Source organism: Equus quagga, chromosome 4, assembly GCF_021613505.1.
Source record: "Equus quagga isolate Etosha38 chromosome 4, UCLA_HA_Equagga_1.0, whole genome shotgun sequence".
Taxonomy (NCBI): domain Eukaryota; kingdom Metazoa; phylum Chordata; class Mammalia; order Perissodactyla; family Equidae; genus Equus; species Equus quagga.
The window spans coordinates 7,489,220-7,501,442 of record NC_060270.1 but is presented as its reverse complement, the minus strand read 5'-3'; positions in this window follow the sequence as shown (position 1 = coordinate 7,501,442).

The following is a 12,223-nucleotide window of genomic DNA, read 5'->3' as shown; positions in this document are numbered from 1 at the left end:
TTCCTAGTCCCCTGCAGCACCTCTTAGCAAATTATGATAATCCTCATTCAAATACATTGTGCAACTGCCGTTGCTATGCCCCACACAGGGTCAGATCAAGTGATCGCAAACCTCATTTAAATATAATAACTGTGAAGTATGCTTTTACAATTAGCCTGCTTCTCTTGGGCAGCGTGTTTCCTTTCTCTTATTTAGTTGTTCCTTCCATTTTAAATTTTGGAATAACTCTCCAAATTCTGCAGCTTGGTTGGTACCGGCAGAGCTGACAGCAAAGATATATTTGGCTTGGAGACACAGTCCAGAAGGTTTATATGATGCAATATATAATCCCACAGCTTATCTGATATTTTTACATTCACTCGGCTATTGTTTTTTCCCTCCTTTCCATCCTGTCAATAAATCTATTTGTCCTGGGTTACCTGATGAATCAAATTGTTTTCAGGAAGCACTCAATTGTATTTTACATTTAGGTGCATTTTGCATTTAATTGCATTCACTCACTTTTATGTTTTAAAAATGTAATTGTAATTGTAAATGTTTTTATATAGCAAAAAATGATATTTGAAATTCATATCAAAACAATTTCTTTTTTTTCTTTCTGAGGAAGATTAGCCCTGAGCTAACTATTGCCAGTCCTCCTCTTTTTTTTTGCTGAGGAAGCCTGGCCCTGAGCTAACATGTGTGCCCATCTTCCTCTACATTATATGTGGGATGCCTACCACAGTGTGGCATGCCAAGCAGTGCCATGTCCACACCCTGGATCCGAACTGGTGAACCCCGGGCCGCCGAGAAGCAGAACATGCGAACTTAACTGCTGCACCACTGGGCCAGCCCCCAAAACAATTTCTTTTTAAAGGTAAGAATGAAATATTAATAAAAATAATCTTGAGCTAAGATGATTTGCTCTTCAATCTAGAGAAATGTCAGAAGTCTTTTGTTTTGTTAGATTATATTTGCTAAGATTCTGAGCATAATTTTTAAACTATTTTCTTAGATCATTGAATTCTTTTGTTTTTAAATTTTCTAAACTCTTGCAGAATTTTGGACACTATAGTTGGATTCCTATTATTTAAATATACCAAAATATAAATAGAAGATAACTCAATTTACATTAGAAGGCATTCAGCAAGTGGTATAGTCTTCTTTCTTCTATTCTTTACTCTGTTTGTAAAAGTCAATGTAATATCTATATGTACTGTGTAGATAACTGGGGCCAGCACAGTAGCATAGAGGTTAAGTTCACACACTGCACTTTGGCAGCCCAGGGTTGGCAGGTTTGGATCCCAGGTGCGGCCCTATCCACCTCTCACCAAGCCATGCTGTGGCAGTGACCCACATAGACAATAGAGGAAGATTGGCACAGATGCTTGCCCAGGGACAATCTTCCTCACCAAAAGAAAAATAAATAAATTTAAAGAAAAGAAAAAAAAAAAAGAAATGCTGAACAACATAAGGGTAATGACTAAAAATGTATTCATATGGATGGCATTTGAAATATTATTTTGCTTTAAGCATCTATTCTTTTCTTTAATCTTTTTCTTTTTTTTGGTGAGGAAGATTGGCCCTGAGGTAACATCTGTGCCACTCTTCCTCTATTTTGTATGTGGGATGCCACCAAATCCTGGGTTGACGAACAGTGTATAGCTCCACACCTAGGATCCAAACCTGCGAACCCCAGGCCACTGAAGTGGAGTATGCAAACCTACGACACCACTGGGCCACCCCTAAGCATCTATTCTTGTGAGAATAAGATAGGTTAATGCACAGCACCCAACACATGGTCAGTCACCATATGGGCTGATTATCCAGCAACGTTACTATTATTATTTTCATTTATTATGCAAGAGTCAGAGCACAATGTAAAAACTGCAAAACAGCTTAGACTGTTAAATTTCTTACATTTTCACAAATTGTAACCTGGTATAAGTGTCACGTAGAGACATGAATTACATTTGATTGAGCTGGTTTTGGTAACATTTCCAGGCAGCTAATTTCCTGGTTATCTGAAAGTCAAAGAAAACAACTTTGTTCATAAAAATAAAAATGGTGCATATGACTATGGACTTGTTGGAACGCCTTTGGTAGCTGAGTCAACATGATGTAGGTTTGTTCCTTAAGGGGCTTAAACAACAACCTGCAGCTTCAAAACCAAAAGGTGTCCAAAACCACTGCAGAGATGGTAATGCTAGTTTTCTGAAGTAGAGACGAACGAAGAGAAGTCCTTATAGCTGCCATGGAGAGCATTCCCATGAAATTGGAGAGAGAAGATTTTTCTCCTTTGAGCATGCTTCCTTTCCTAACGAAAAATAATTTTCTGTGTATCTTTTATGCAATTGGCCTGTCTTATATAACTGAACAAGAAATCTGATGCAGCAAACAGCAGCGAAATCTTCCAAGATACCTTGCATGCTTCCCAGCTATAATGGAAAGCAAAATATAGCAGAAATCAGAAAAAATACAGGCATTTTAGTCATCAGCTAAATCTCAAATGTATAAACTATATTTCATTAAATTTATTTAAAAGTTTCATATTAATAAGATAAAAATAGGGGCCGGCCCGGTGGCGCAGCAGTTCAGTTTGCACGTTCCGCTTCTCAGCGGCAGGGGTTTGCCGGTTCGGATCCAGGGTTCGGACATGGCACTTCTTGGCAAAAGCCATGCAGTGGCAGGTGTCCCATGTATAAAATAGAGGAAGATGGACATGGATATTAGCTCAGGGCCAGTCTTCCTCAGCAAAAAGAGGCAGTAGTTAGCTTAGGGCTAATCCTCCTCCTCAAAAAGAATTACTAAATAAGATACAAATATTTCTCAAAATTTCATTTTAATTTTTACTTTAATGCATGTTATAGAATTTTCCTCTCCCTTTTTTCATCTATACATAGCATCATTAACATCATTAGCTGTAGCCTGCGCATGGTTTTCTTAGTTGCAGGCTATTAGCAAACGTGTCTCATCCATAAATAGTCGAATCAAGTTATTTTAATGATTTAAAATACCAGGAACTTTTAAAGAATCAAAATTAATATGGATATAAGAATTCCAGCCACACAAATCAAACTAACAAAATTTGAAGTGTGGAAAATCACATTTTACACTATAAGAACCGTGGAGAACAGTTTTCGTGGTTTCCCGCCTGACCGGACCCATCCTGGGTCGTATGTGCTGCTAGAAGTCTCTTGCGTCTATTTGAAAGAGTGGTGAGTGAGTGTCTCAGGCCAAAAAAAGAGAAAACTCTAATTTCCCCTGAAGAATTTCAAGGAAGAAGACAAGTACTCAACAATTAGTACTAAAACAGGCAACAAGGAAAAGATTGTGAATACAGGACATAAAGGGACTTCAAAGCATCTAGATGGGGTTAATTCTAGATACTTAAATTTGGCCAGATATATTGCCCCTTCAGGTCACATCCTCTGTTGAGAAGCCTCCATTTTTGTTAGACATTTATCGTGCTCAGGCCATTTCTTTGCTAAAGGAAGGCAGTCTCTGTAAAAGAAAGTGAATTAAAGTGTTGAAACCCACCTAGTATTTTTGATGCAAACAGGTAGCAAAATAGAAAAGATGAAACAAATTTTGAAAACCTGCCTACTTTTGGAAAGAGAATTATCAAGTCAAAGTACCCATATTCGTGGAAATGATGGGACAGTGGTTGCAGCTCTCTATCTATCTTTGCTATGTATAGGAATATTTTCACCTGTGGGCCCCAAATCAGAATTTTGAGAGATACTCTAAGCTGAACTAACTCGCCTACATGGACCCCCTACCACAGGCACACTCACACACACACAGACACACAGACACACTACAAAAGCATTGTTTCCAAACGGCTCCACTTTCCCAGACCTTCAGGATACCTATCTGCTAGAAAAATATCCCTCGTTTTGATTCCAAGAAAATGACAAATCTTGACACACCTAGCAAAAGCTAATATACTTATTAACTTTGTTGGTGTTTGTAACGTATTTCTGATAAGAATTAACATATACTTTCCTCTTATTCTAAATATAGAAGCAAAGAAAATATCTTCAAAGATTTCTAATACATTATGTTAAAATAGATACAATTTGCTTTTCCACATATTCTTTCAGTCTTTCAGCCATTTTATAGATATTTGACATCTCTGTTAGATTTAAGTCCAGAAGAGAAACCCAATCAGTTTTCAGGTCTGATTCCAGAGTTTCACATTAGTCATACTGTCTTGCTGAGTTATTTGAAAATTTTCCTCCCTGGCTCTCTTGAGTTCACTAAAAGGGATAAATAGTTCCCAGTAGAAGTTACTTTTATGTAACGTATAACAAATAGAGAGTAAAAAAATTTTCAGAAACAAATTCAGCCTTGCACTATTTAAAAACAAGAAATTTACCTTCTTTTTTTGGATTGTTGTCATAGCTGCAAGGAAATTTCAATATTCACTTTATTATTTCTCTGCTGTGTAAAAATTACTGTTTTCTCCTATTCTATGTTATTTTTAGTCCATGAACCATGATACATTATGCCGTTGTAAATATATAAAATGAAGAATTAATAGTTTCTAAATTAAATTACAGTGTGCGAATGACGTTGATTATCTATAGTTTTCATTACACTTTGTCCCTGCTAATCCTGATGTGGCTGGCATTAGAGATAGTCCAAATTTTTGTGACTAGTATAATATTGGAAAACATATTGTAAACCAAATCATTTTAATTCAAAAGCATAGTTGTGTTCCATTTTTTTTATTTGAAAATCTCAATTGTTCAGTTCATTCCTAAATATTGCTTTCATACCTACCGCGTGCAAGTAGCTGGCGATACAGACGTTACTGAAATACTCACTCTCCAATACTTTATGATATAGTGGAGAAAGTAAGACCAATATTATAAAAAGATATGAGAAGTGCTTAAATCAGAGTACGCCTAGGGGTGCTACAGTTGTATAGAAGTGCGGTTAACCCAGTGTGGCAAGCGGGGGTGAAGAGAGGAGACGATGGGCACAGTCTTCTTATTGAAGAAGTTCACACCTGCCTGAGGTTAGAGATAGCAGACGGAGATTGGGAGGAGTGTTGTTAAGAGTATTTCAGGCAACCTACACTATGTGTGCAACGGCATGAAGGTGTGAAATAAAAGACCGTATTCTGGGAACTGCTCATAGGTTGATATGGACAGAGTCGAGAATTCTTTGGAGTTGAAAAGGGGCAAGACCATTCAAAGTTCTATCAGTGACTAAGGAGTTTGGGCTTCACAAAGGACACCGTCTCTTTTTAGTCTATCAGCCCAAGGGACATAGCTGCTTACTGCTATTACTTATCTCTGAGTTGGTTCGCTGTTTGTTTGTTTGATTTACTTCCAGCACTAATGTAAGCAGCTTTCTATTGTAAATTCCCTCTATCGGATCACTGCCATTGGCTCTGTTTTACTGACGCAGCCTTGACCAAGATAGACGGTTAGCAACGTCACTGTGAACATTCTTGTGCATGTTTCCTGCTGCACGTACGAAGGTATTTGCTAAGCCTTCATGGCCAGTACAGTAGACACTGGCCACATGTGGCTATTAGGTACTTGAAATGTGATTGTTCCAATTTGGATGTGCCCTGAGTATGAAATAGACAGCTGATTTTGAAGATAATAAAAAAGAATGTAAAATTGTCATACTTGTATATTAATTACATGTTAAAATGATAATATTTTAGATATATGAGTTAAATAAAATACACTACTAAAATTTGTATCACCCATTATTTTTTGTTTCTTAATGTGGCTACTAAAAAATTTAAATTTACTTATGACTCTTGCATTATATTCCCATTCGACAGAGTGGCTCTTTATGAGTAGGGGTGGGATTGCTAAGTCATAGGTATACATGTATCCTCATCTTCACTAGAAAATGTCAAGTGGTTTTCCAAAGCGGTTGTAGCAATGTGTACTCTCATCAGTAGTGCAGAAGTGTTCCAGTTTCCTCTACATCCTTCCTCATGGTTTCTATTTCACACTTTAGTTTTTGTTAATCCAGTGAACATACAATGATATTTCAATGCATTTATCTGATCACTAGTGACTTTGTATACATTTTCACATTTGTTAGTTCATGTACTATTTTTGCACAGCATCTTCTATAAACATTCTACATTTCTACAAATGTTGACAAGTGAATTTTTATAGATCATGGAGCACTCCAGTGGAAAGATTCTCTATATGCTTTTAGTTTTTATATGTAGTCATATTTTTTGAATAAATACCTGGTGAATCTCTCAAAACATTAAACACACAAATATTCATGCAGAATGAAAATAGGAATAGCAAATATTTCAGTGAGATTTATACAGTTTCAGATTTACATTGGGCCAGAGCATGTATTCCACACTAGACAAATATACTTGAAACAGGTCTAATGTTTTTGCTTTTTAAAGAAGAATGTTAATTCTTTTACTGACACAAATGTAAAGAATGAATTCCTCTCCATCGCCAAAGCCTTAAAACCTGGCGTAGGCAGCCAGCATTCTATGCCACCTGTCTCGGGCTCTAGAGACAGGGAGCAGATGTTTGCTGGAGAGCTTGTTGTACAGCAAATCTTTGTTTTAAGGTGCTGAATCTCTTATGAGAAAAACAAAGCAATTTGGATATATTTACAATTGAAAGAAGTGTTAAAATTTAAAGCTGTCAGCAAATGATCCTTCACACTCATCATAAATTCAATTTGTTGAAATTCACCTTGTGATCGCTTTCAGGCGTTTATAATCTCAAATGGAACAGAACCCTTGAACTCGCGGTGGAGTCTATAGGAGAGTAAATCCAATCACAAATCATTTGCTCAGGAACTTGCCTTCAGCCAGCTGCTGCATATGAAACTCCATGTCTTGGCAGAAGATACACAGAGGTAGTTTTTCCTCTTTCTGAGGGTCTGGCTGGTAAGCAGATGAAAGACTGAGAAGAAGGGCAGTCATCATGGAAGTCTGAGAAGCACAAAGTTGATCACAGCACGTGTGAGCAAAATGTTACCTATGAGATACAGTGCAATGGATAGAGTGAAATGCACGTGTTTGTGCATGTGAGTCATGAAACGAGTAAGTAAATATAAATGTTATAAAGACGTAATTTTTCAACTTTCATCTATGCCAATTTGAACATTAAACGTTAAAACATTGGGACTTTGTCATGAACATTATTAATTTTTACTCATAGCTTTTTGAATTGTGCTAGGCACAAAGAAACAAGCTAACTATTTAATAAAATCTAGGTTCTTAGTTTTAAAGATGAGAAAAATGGATCAAAACTGAAAATATGTGCTTAAAATATTATGCTTTCCATATTGACTATAAATCACATGACTGTTTTATGACTTGTAAATTTAATGATCAAAATAAGCAACCAGGTTAAATTTAACAATCAATAACTCTGTAAAAGAGATATATTTCTGTGCATTTCTTTTAGAATCTTTAAAGAGGGAAAATTATGTCACAATAAATAATTAAAATATTCTTAATACATTTTTATATAATTTATACAACACAATCTCTTCTTTTTATCCACTCGCTCTCTTCCATGAGTTTGAACAGCCCTTTCAGCATGTAACACTGTACATTTGCCATGCTATAGCCTACCCGTCTCAAATCTGAGTCTTGTACCAACCTATGAGTTTCCTAGGGAAGGGACTGTATCAGATTCTCAGCTGACACATACTAGAAGCTCAAAAAGTAAAATGACAAAATAGGTGACTAAGTAAACAAATTTTCAGTTATAAGATGAATAATTTCTGCAGATCTAATGAACAGCATAGCCAACCCTGGTGGTCTAGTGGGTAAGATTCTGAGCTCTTACCATCGCCACCCAAGTTTGTGTCCTGGTCAGGGAACCACACCACCCGCCTATCAGTTGTCATACCTTGGAGGCCATGTATTCCTGTGATGCTGAAAGCTATGCCACCAGGATTTCAAATATCATCAGGGTAACCCATGGCAGACAGGTTTCAGTGAAACTTCCAGACTCAGACAGACTAGGAAGGAGGACCTGGCCACCCACTTGCGAAAAAAATCAGCTATGAAAAGCCTATGATTGGCAGGGAAGCATTGTCTGATAGAGTGCCCGAAGGGGAGAGGAGAAAGCAAAAAGACCGAGCAGGGTTCCACTCTGCTGTCCACAAGGTCATGAGAAGGCGGAACCCACACAGGCACTAACAACAAATGAGCAGCCACAGTCAACAATACTGTATTGTATACTTGAAATTTGCTAAAAGGGAGATCACAAATGTTCTCATCATGCACACCACAGACTATGTGAGGTGATGGATATGTTAACTAACTTTATTATTGTGGTAATAATTTCACAATATATACCTATATTGAATCATCATGTTATACGCCTTAAATTTACACAATGTTATTTATTAATTGTATCTCAATAAGGGTGGAAAAATTTATATAAAATAGTATGATGTTTAAATTTGTATAGTCGGTGTTCTGTTGTTTCAGGTCCAACTTTAACTCTCTGCCTGTTTTATTTTGCTGATATATTTTGCATGGAGCCTTTATCGCAGTCATAGCAAGAACAAAGAAACTTTTCACAGGACTTAATCTGGTTACCAGATCTACAGGCACAATATTGAGGGTATTACAAAACTGTGGCTTTCACAAGCATGAGAAAATAAGAGAAACTGAATGACATCTTGCAGGACAGAACATCTAAGATATAAAATGCATTGAAAGTAAGTAAGAAATGAAGATAATGCTTCTCTTAGATGTGGTGGGAAGGAAATAGTGGTGTGGATTCGTTCAATTAGTGAAGATTTGCTATAATGCATCACCCACCAAACCATGAATGAGGACAAAAATTCTGACCACAGTATTGCTCAGTCACTATGAAATGTGCCAGAACGACAATCTAGCGCCCACCAGTCTAAAGACTGACCCAGAGTTACGCACATGCTCACCTAGAATGACAAGATTCTCTGCTTTTTATCATCCCAAAGTGCAACTACTAAAGGATGGAGGAAGGTTCAGATAAATTGATTGTAGGAGGAAATGATAAGAGGAAAAACATCTATATTAAATCTCTGAAAGAATTAAAACTGTGATTTGGATCTCATTTGAATGATTGCTTCTGCTATTTTGTCTTTGAATTTGCTTGCACACATTTCCTTAGAAGTATTCCAGATTGTTCTAAAATATCTAATAAATGAAAAATTTCACAGTGCTTTCCCCTCCCCATATCTCACTTTTATTTTTATTACAAATTTATACAGTAGTTCAGAAAATTGTTTTTTCATACTATTGAGAACTAGTTTTGGGATTAAAACATGTGCTAAAATGAGTAAAGTCGTTGCTTGACTTTAGTCCTCTATCGCTACTGAGGGCCAAGAATTAGTATGAATCTCCTATGCCCTGCCCAGCATCATCATCCTTTTAAGGGTTGACTACTGGATTGTGCTTATCTTCAAAAGCCGTGTTTCAGGAATGAGTAAATTATGTGACAATTTGGGTAGCTAATTCAGGCTTTAGACTTGTTCTGTTTAATACTGAAAATATTCCAGCAGACCTCATCCACAATCACCACATCCATGAATTAAATAGACAGAAATGAATAACTAGAAATATTAACACTTGGCATGTATCTAGTTAAGAGGAGTCTAAGTAATGATTGCTTTACAAAAGAAAAAGTATCATTCTGTTCTCCGAGTTGGAATCAGGAAGAAAAAAAGAAACAGGACTTAAAGGAAAAGTTATCCCTGACTTTGTACAAGCTATTGTGCACAAGTTCAGCCATGATAATTAAAAACTTGTAAGTAATCCAGTCCAATTTAATGAATAATTTTCTCTGGGATCTGTGTTTTATCAAAGTACTTCATAACATTTTTAAAATTTTAATAAATTTTTTCTATAGTAGATTTAGATTTACAGAAGTTGTGAAGATAGTAGAGTTCTCATATGTCCCACACCAAGTTTCTGTCTTGTTATCAACATCTCACATTCCTATGGCACATTTGAACTGGTATTGATATGTTGTTATTAACTGAACAGTATACTTTATTCATATTTCATTGGTTTTTCTTTGAGGTCTTTTCTTTTCCAGGATCCCATCCAGGAGGTCACATCACAATCAATCATCCTGTCTCCTTAGGCTACTCCTGGCTGTGACAATTTTTCAGGCTTCTCATGTTTTTAATGACCTTAACAGTTTTCAGGAGTAGTAGTCGTTATTTTGTGGAATATCCCTCAATTTGAAATTGTCTGATGTTTTTCTCATGATTAGACTGAGGTTATGAGTTTTGGGGATAAAAATCATAGAGGTAAAGTGTCATTTTCACCGCATCATATCAAGGACACATAGGATCAACATGGCCTACACCATTTATGTTCATGTCAGTCGCTGGCTTACGTAGCTTTGTCAGGTTTCTCCAGTCTAAAGATACTCTTTCTTCCCTCCTTCCATACCATACTTCTTACAGAAAAGACACTGTGTGTAGCCACATTTAAGGGGTGGGGAATTACGTTCCAGTTCTTTGAGAGGGAGTATCTACATATATTGTTTGGCATTGTTGTGCTAGAAGACGTCTATCCTATATCATTTATTTATTCAGTCATATATTGTAGCAATATGAACTCACAGATATTTATTTTATACTTTGGGCTGTAATATATTACAATTTTATTTTGCTATTTAAACTGTTCATCTTTGGCCACTGGGAGCTTTCTCAGGTGGCTCCTGTCTCCTTTTGACATAGCCCTCATCATTGTAATTGGCTGGTTGGCTTGCTTTTGAGAATTTCTTTACTTTACGGCACAATAAGATTCTCCAGGCTTTTCTTGTGTATTCCCTGCCCCAGTCCTAAAATCAGTCATTTCTCCAGGGAGAATTTGTTTCTTATATTAGAATATGGTATTAGAACCAAGAACTGGGGATTAAGTGTGCTCACTGCTGGTGGGTTGTCATTGTTTCTACGCTCTCTCAGCCAGAAGAATGAGGAAATCTATGTGTGTACAAACCATGTATATACACATATCTATATCATCTCTCTATCTCATCTATATCTATATATCTCCACCTGGATCTATATTAATTTAAACATGATTTCAGATATATGTCTCCAACTCTAATCCAAATGGATCATTCTGGGCTCCTCTCCTTGCTTATCTGCTAACTCCTGCTCCAGTAGCGAGAAACCTAACTCCCCCCATTCGCCATCCATTTATTTAATTTTTAAACTCCAATATAAATGCAGAGAGGTTTTACAATTGTTAACCTCCACCCCAATGGGAAACAACGTTATCAAGTAAAGTGCATCTGTGCAGTTACTGTTGTCTTTAATCTTACAGGCTCCATTTATTTCCAAAGTTACTTAGGCTGACACTTTGTTTTTAACTGACTATTTAGTGAGTTGATTTTATACATTTGTAATTCAGTAGATTCTTCTGTCACAGTCTGCATTTTTTAAGAGATATTTTTTTAATTGGCATACATTAAGTGATGCCCTTTCTGCTGTAAGGTTCTATGAGTTTTGACAAATACTTAGTGTTGTGTAACTACCGTTGCAGTACCATGCAGAATAGTTTCCCTGAACCAAAATCTCTGTGCTCACCTATCCAGCACACCTTCTCTCCAAATACCTGGTAATTATTTATCTGTGTAATATCTCCAAAATTTTGCTTTTTCCAGCTTACCATTTAAATGGAATCAAATAGTAGGTGGTCTCTTTTGACTAGTCACTTTCACTTACCAGAACATTTAAGATTTATCTATATTTTTAAGTGACTTGATATCTCCTTCCTTTTTTCACTACTGAGGAGTATACCATTGTATGGATATACCACAGTTTGTTTATCCATTCACCTGTTGAAGGATATCTTAGTTACTCCCAGTTTGGGGCAATTCTTAATAAAGCTGCTATAAACATTCAGGTGTAGGTTTTTGGGCAGACATAAATTTTCAAATCAGCTTGATAAAACTGAGAAGTACAATTAATGGATAGTAGGATAAGACTTTTTAGCATTGTAAAACACCATTAAAATGTTTCCCAAAGTGGCTGTATCATTTTGCATCCCCACCAGGAAAGATTCCATGTCTCTATTGCTCCACATCATTGCTAGATGTTGGATTGTCAGTTTTTTGTATTTTCGCAATTCAGATAGGTATATAGTAGCAAAAAATTTTACAATATGTGTTTTCAACTAATTTAATTCCACTTCCAAAGAACATTATACCACTTTATATTTGTTCAGGTCCCTCATAGTTGAATACTCTCAATTCCTCACTTCCAT